The sequence below is a fragment of the Uloborus diversus genome, chromosome 5 (genome assembly GCF_026930045.1).
Source record: "Uloborus diversus isolate 005 chromosome 5, Udiv.v.3.1, whole genome shotgun sequence".
NCBI lineage: Eukaryota > Metazoa > Arthropoda > Arachnida > Araneae > Uloboridae > Uloborus > Uloborus diversus.
In genome coordinates this window covers 95,507,844-95,516,282 of record NC_072735.1, presented here as the reverse complement: position 1 = coordinate 95,516,282, position 8,439 = coordinate 95,507,844, and positions in this window count along the sequence as shown.

The following is an 8,439-nucleotide window of genomic DNA, read 5'->3' as shown; positions in this document are numbered from 1 at the left end:
ATCGAAAACATGCACAAAGATTTCATTTAAGAGTTACAAGTGTTAGCAATATTTAGTATCTAATGCTTATTTGGGGGAAAAAAAACAGTAATAAGGACTTGATATTATTTTTCAGAAATAAAAATAATAGTTTAAAAAACTGAAAATCATGCTTTAGTAGCAAAATGAATGAAAAAGTTATAATCTTTGGATGAGAAGTAATTGACCAAACACTTAACTTTACTGTAATAGAAAAATAGCATGGGGGCAAGGGGGGGGGGACTTCTTATCAGTTGCTTTCAATTTCTTCCACTTGTTATCCATGCAAAAATGTAAATAGACAGCCCCCACGCTTTTTTTCTTTTTCAGTAAAATTAAGTGTTTGGTCAATTTATATACTTGTCATCCAAAGATTATTTTTAACTTTTTAGTTCATTTTGCTACTAAAGCATGTTTTTTTAGTTTTTTAAATTTAATATCAGGATCATTTTCATCCTCTTCAGTCTGTTCTGCTTAATTTTCCACTCTTTCATTTTATCTATTACTGAAGATTTATCAAGTACAGGGATTTGATAGTCTTTTATAGTTTTATGTAATGTAGTCTTAGGATATTAGGTACAGCTGTTACCAAGTCTCATTAATTTTTTTTTTATCAGTCTGGAATTACAACATATTAATTACGCATTTTTGGATTGACCTCTATCACGCCTTGAACTCGAAGCTCCCTCCCCCTCCCCTTTTGCTGTTTAGCATTCCTTTCCTAAGAAGAAATACAAAATTGTTTCAAGTGATTGAGAATTTTTAATTTTTCAAACATGTGAAATTCAGCATCTTTTTTTTTTTTTTGTTTAAGAAGAAAAGTTTCTTTTGTTTAAGTTTCTGAGAAGAAATTCCATCTGAAAAGATTCACTCTTCAATACCTGTGATAGGTATAAACTTTTAATTTTTTCACAATCTAAACAGTCAGAAACAAACACATTGGATCAATACATATATCTAGTGCATTAAGTATTTCGAGAATTAGCCCAGTAAGCACTTAGAACTTTTAAATAAAATTTAAAAAAGCCAACTGTGAGACAACTTTGTTTATATGCACTTTGCTTTACACATTTTCTGTACTTGAACCATGTTTACCATACACATGAATTAAGTATGGCTAGGTTGCTTTTTTAGTAATTTGAACTGAAAATGATTTCAAGAGCAAGAATATGTAAATGAATATTTAAAATAATACCAAGATATAAATAACCAATATTTTTTAGCATTCTCTTTTTTGGAATCATAAAACTAAAAAAAAAAAATCTAAATGATCTTTAATATTTTTTAAAATTTTTGAAATAAAATGATTGATGATCTGATAAAAACAAAAGCTTAATGTATTTAAAATATAAAAATAATCTAAAACTATCTAAAACTAGTTGTTGTGGCCATCACGAAACTTTCTTCTATATTTTTCCTTTTTCTGATCCCTCCCCACGCTTGACAAGGAAGCAATATTCCTAACAAAAACAAAATTACACATGCAAAAACTTGACGACCATCCCAATGTCTGAATTATTGCAAAAGCAAAGCAAAGAGCGAAAATTGAAAGTTATTTTAAAAGCCTTGCTTGAATTAATTACAAATATTTTATTTGTTAACAAACATAAGATGGCAACAGTTAAAAATTTTAAATCATTGAGATAATATTTCCGATCATTTCCATGCAATTAAAATCACGAGAAATACGCAGACGACAATCTATTACGATTTATCTTTCTTACTGTTGCATTAATAAAGCTATTTTTATTCGTTAAAAAAATAATGATAATAAAAATAAATCAGCACCTCTTGGCGCGATTGGCGCCAAAATTGAACCAAAGCCTGTTCACATATGGATTCACATATATTCCAAATTTCAACCAGAACGTAGCATTACTTCTTGAGATAGGGCACTCAGAATGGAAAAAAAGAACGGACGATTGTGCTACCCCCTTTTTAGCTGTTGACACCAAAATAAAATCAGCTTTTATACCCACTAAGTGCTACTTGCCGATAATATTTTTTAACCTATAAATTATTATAAAAGGACATGTTTTAATTCCCACATGCTATGATTGAAATTATTTCATTTCCTACTTAAAATTTTTAATAATGAAACCACCTATTAAGGTAACTCTGAACTGTTCAAAACAAAGAAAATTAGATCAAGATTTTCCTGTTCATGTGAGAAAAATTCCAAAGTACACTGAAGAGTAGATCCTGCTGTCACTGATGATGACCTAAGACAGGGGTGATTGTGAGTTCATCAAAAAATACCTGAAAGTTTCAAAGCGAGAACGGGGGGGGGGGGGGGGGTAATCTTTGGCCCCTATTACTTAAGTGCACCTATGCCATAGTATTAAATAGTTCAATAGTCAGAGTCAAAATAGTGTGTGCACATTTGATTAAAATGTTAATGGGTTACAAAGTTACTTTTGAGCTGGTGTTATACAAAATTATCTTGACATTTGTCCATCTTAAGGGATAGATGTCCATCTTAAGGCTCTTGCAAGTATATTTGATGAGTATTATATAATTTTTAAAAAATTGCGGAGGTAGGGAGATAAAAGTATAACAAAAAAGGAACATTATTCCGGTATTTTTGGACATAAAAATACCGGAACACAATCACCCCTGCCTAAGAGCATTAATTTCTGTTTACAAAATTAAAGCTGAAAGTTATGGTGTCCCAAGGTATTGGTATGTTACCATTGATTTACACAATTATTTTCATCAAATAATAATGATTTTTTAGTATAATGTTAATCAACTGAAACAAAAAATAAGTCTACAATTGGGAGTCTTCTGCTAAAAAAAATATTTATATCATCATTTTAAACCAAAATTAGTAACGAACGTACCAAAGTAATTCAGAAAAAAAATTCCTACGCATTTTTAGATGCATTAAATCAATTTTTTTTTTTTTTTTTTTGAATTATACAGAATCTTTGAATATTGTGCAAATAAGACAGGTGAAAAGAAAAAATATATTTGATATTTTCCTTTTAAATTACATAGTCAAACTTAATACCCTCGCATACTGCTGTTTCTAACCAATTGATAGATGCCTAAAGCCTCAAGTTTTTACAGCAAATTTGAATTTTTGAGAATAAGTTTAATGTGAGATGATTTTGTGTTATTTGATCCGGTATGTATACTGTTTTCGCAATTTATGGCTTTTCTACAGACACTCATATTTTCTTTTTTGAAAGTGGACATAGAAAGGGTGCTGCCGACACTACTGGTGCAACTTTATTCCGATGATTTAATTGCATGTGGCACTGATATTCCTGATGCTGAGTGTATTCTTTAACCTCGGCTACAGTGCAAGTATCAATTTGCTTTTTGTCAGCAAAGATCAGGTTAAAAACTTTTTTGGATAGTACTTTGATACAAATAATATTCCCAAACTGCTTGAAACAATTTATGTGCACACCCCCGACACCTAAATAATGCCCAGCAAAAAGAAAATGCACCAAATTGCAATTGAAAGGAGAAATGAACTAGATTACAGAAATGTAAATTGTTTCTATCCTAGAGATCAATATTTAGAAAGTTTTAAACCGAATAATGATGCAGATTAAATGACCTTCTTTCCTCAAAAATCATGACAGATGGCCAAAATAGACTTTATGGGAAAATTTTAAACACTATTACCGTAAAGCCCTAATTTTCCGCAGATCTTTTCACATATTTTAAAAATTGTCATTAAATGTTTTAACATGATTGTGTTATTGTTCACCAGGGTTTGAAAATATCATGATATTTTGATATATATCCAATATTTTCAAGTAGCAAACTTCAAAATAGCAGTGGTGGCTCATGCCTTGAAAAAGTGAGGAGGCCAGACCATTGGTGCACTCGGTTGGTAGTATATAAGAATTATGTGTCAGTGTTAAATATAATAATTTAAATTTTAGGTATCATGATGCCTGAGATAATTTTTCCAAGTATTAAAATAAACTTTTCATGGGCCACTTAAAAATCAAACATAGTATGAAATTAAAAATCCCACTGAAAATATTGTAGTCTCTTGCTTTGAAATGTTTAATAGATTGTTTTCTAATATTATTTCATTCTCTTCCAAGTAAGAAAAAGTAGAGCCATTCCATTTCAGATCAGGCAGGGTCTGTCACATGACCATCACCGTTTTTTTTTGAAAAAATTACAGTAGTTACGACTAAGGGACATGAAATATCCCTAAAGGATTTTGCAAGAAAAATTTTTTTTCTTTAGTTACAGCCTATTAAAATTCTGCACAAAATCCGCCATTTTGGAAAAAACCGGCAAAACACTCCATTTGAAATGGACACTAGTTCAAAAGTATTTAGCCTATTTGAATAATTTTTTTTCTAAAAATAAATAAGGACCCATATATCCTCTAGACATCGTTTTTGAAAGTTTAGTTAGATTTTTTGATCAAGAAAAAAATTCATTTTTGGCGCGAAACAACTGCATTTTACCGATTTTATGATTTTTTTTCTCCATGAAAAAAAGTTTTTTTTACTAATAGGAGATGGCAGTCTAAAGCCCTTATATGATAGTTTCATAACATATTTTATCATAATCCTTGGATGCATACAGCCTCGGAAATAAAATTTGAAATTTTGATAATTTCCAAAAATTAGCGATTTTTGAAGTGATTTTACTAAAAAAACCCATTTTTTAAAAATCTAAAAATTGGCTCATTTGAACCCCATATAATGCTTAACAAGTGGATAGACACCGCATCCCGTATTTTTTCCCATAAAATGTTTTATGATTTTTTGAAAGTGACCTTATCGCCCATGGAATGCATGTAAAATAAAAATTTCTAATAATTTCAGTCACTGAAAATCTGATTATATTAATGCCTAATAGCTACAATAATGGTTCACTTTATCAGCAACAAGTAAAATTTTATTGACTTTTAATAATATAGCAGTATTAAACCGCTTCTGATGACCCAGTCAATTCGTCTTTTTGTACTTCGTTATATAAATATATTTTTCTGCTGATCAGCGCCTAATTGTTATGGGAGCTGAGCTCCCATACCTCCTTATTTGTTTCACTCAAATTTTCGTCAGGCCACTTAAGCATTAAAATAAGTTCTGAAGACTATAGGGATCCTACACTTCTTTTGTTAGAAATTGGATCCCTGGCTACCTTTGGTGATATGTTTGGTTATCTCAACTTACAACCATGTTCAATTGATTACTTCTCTCATAAAACAGGTGAGTTTTTTCAATTCTTAAACTACAAGTGAGTTTTGTGGTTTGAATTTAGTATACATATTCTTACGGATAAAAGTAATCATACGAGGTAGGATCCAAAAATTATGTGACAACATTCGCCAATGACAACCAAAGCACGAAATTAAAATTAATCGTTTTAAATGCATTGCATTGTTCTTCCCTTTGATGGTTTCTCCTGTCGCGTAATTGAGTTGAAGAGAAAGAGAATTGAAAGAGAAAAAATATGATTCGTTGCTGCATATGAAAGTAATGGTGAATGCATAGCTTTGGAGACAAAATAAACTAATATTTATAAAAAAAAAAGGAAATATTTTAACTGTTAGTGATAAAGTACGTCATTATCGTAGCTATTTTAGTCATTAGATAGAAGAGCCTTTGGTGATTATATTAAAGACTACACAAAGAGTCTTACAAAAAGACGAATTGACTGGGTCATCAAGAACGGTTTGTTATAACGGTTGTGATATATTATTAAAAGTCAGTAAGATTTTAGTTGTTCCTGATAAAGTGCACTGTTATTGTAGCTATTAGGCATTAATATAATCAGAATTTCAGTTACTGAAATTATTAGAAATTTTTATTTTACATGCATATCATGGGCGATAAGGTCACTTTCAAAAAATCATAAAACATTTTATGGGAAAAAATACGGGATGCAGTGTCTATCCACTTGTTAAACATTATATGGGGTTCAAATGAGCCAATTTTTAGATTTTTAAAAAATGGGTTTGAGTAAAATCACTTCAAAAATCGCTAATTTTTGAAAATTTTCAAAATTTCAAATTTTATTTCCGAGACTGTATGCATCTAAGGAATATAATAAAATATGTTATGAAACTATCATATAAGGGCTTTAGACTGCCATCTCCGTTTAGTAAAAAAACTTTTTTTTCATGGAGAAAAAAAAATCATAAAATCGGTAAAAATGCATTTTTTTCGCGGCAAAAATGAATTTTTTCTTTATCAAAAAACCTAACTAAACTTTCAAAAACGATGTCTAGAGGGTATATGGTTCCTTATTCATTTTTAGAAAAAAGAATTATTCAAATAGGTTTAATACTTTTGAAATAGTGTCCATTTCAAATGGAGTGTTTTGCCGGTTTTTTTCCAAAAGGGCGGATTTTGTGCAGAATTTTAATAGGCTGTAACTGAAGAAAAATTTTTTTTCTTGCAAAATCCTTTTGGGATATTTCATATGTCCCTTAGTTGTAACTACAGTATTTTTTTCAAAAAAAAAAAATCGGTGATGGTCATATGACACTTTTCATACCTGCCTGCCTGTTTTGAAATGGAATGACTCAGTATGTGATTTATTTGTACTTATTCTTTATTTTTTAAAAGGGAATTCAAAGTAATTCTTTAAAATAAATAAGTTTAATTAAAATTGAAAAGTACTGCTTTTACTTAGAATTATGTTTGCATCCCCCCCTTTAATTTATCTACAGTTGTTAGAAAGAAATATGGTTTATAAACATAATATTTCTTTCTCTAGGACTAAGTGGTGTGAAAGAGAAACACAGCTTGTAAAACAAGACTTCTAAAAAGACATGTTAATTTTAATTAGGTGATAATATATAACTTAAATTGTTTTATAGGCATTAATAAGAACCCCCCCCCCACCCCACCGCCACACATTCCATTACCATTTTTTTAAATAATATGACCACCAAAAAACTAGGGCAGTAACCAGGCATATGGAATCATTTCCATATGAGCATTGTTGATTTCATAAATAATTATACATTTTTTTTTAATTTGTATGCAACAATACCTTCAAAAACTTAAAAAATGGTGCTTCACTGTATATATAAACATTAGTACCTTTTTTAATGTGGATTTGATCATGCTCCGTTTAAAACTTGGAAGTCTATTTTGTTCTATGCGGAAGTGGTATTAAAAAAGGGAAAATATATATTCTTGTCAGGGTTGGCAAGTTTCTGCCGAGGCAGTTAAAACCACTGGTAGAAACTGGTTAAAACCGGCATGGCATAAACCACTTTCTGCCACTTTGCGGCAGAAACTGGCAAAAACTAACAGAACAAAAAATTCTTGATATACAACTGAAAATGCATGGAAAAAATAATTAATTATTAACCAAAGTACTGTAATTTTATTACAAGATTATCACAATCCAAAATCAAATTTTACATTGTTTGGACCCTGCAATTGCCTCTTAGAAAAGGTGGTTTCAAAAAGGTTCTCAATGTACTACGCACAAATGAGAAATTTTAGAATATTCTTAAAACAGAAGAGCTAGCAGACAATGCATCAAGGAGCAATCATTGTTCATGAAACTTTCATCTATTGTATAACTGGTCCACCATGTAGTGACTGGGGTTGTGGTAAAAATTTGACTGCAAAAATAAGTTTTGAGAAATGCGGCCAGTTTGTTTTGCAAAGCTATGACATTAGGTAAAAAATTTAGGCAAGTAAAATTCTGGCACTTTTTTCTTGAAGCACATGACATGATAATTTCAATCACAAACAATTTAGAGGAAGCATATAAGTAATTACAATCAGTATTGCCTGTTTAATTTTGTATATCACTCCTCTTTCCTAAGCACCCCTATATGATTTTTTATCCTTTGTTAAATTAATCCAAATACTACGAGCATCTGCAATTGGAAAGTTCTCTTTCTGAACTAAATCAAGGGCACTAGTATGGGATTTTATTTTTTAAAATGATGAAATAATGTTCAATTTTTTAGTTTATTTAAACAAATATCATTTACTAATTGAGTTATTAAAGACATTTTTAAGTTTTTGCCGGTTTTTACCGGTTATAACCAGTTTCTGCCACTGGCACGGCAAAAACTAGTTTCTGCCGGCAGAAAGCCAACCCTGATTCTTGTCCTTAAAAATCAAACTCCTGAGCTTAGTCCAGGAAGTGACATGGAAAATCATGAACACATGGTCTTACATAAGGCTTCATTGATGAGAATTTTTTATGCCAAGAGGCTATCAAACCCCTTATTGTTATAATCATTAAGTTAACTCATGTTTTCAGTATGCACATCAGTCAAATGTATCAAAATAATAAGATTAAATTTATTACATATTTATTTATCCCTTGAAAATTCTTTTTTTAATCTATGGAACCTAACCCTTATTTTAACTTTACCATTAAGTTTTAATTTACGAGGTTTTGAATAGTGAAGTGTGTTCACATAACCTGCCTTCATATAAAATGAGGGTCTACTGTATA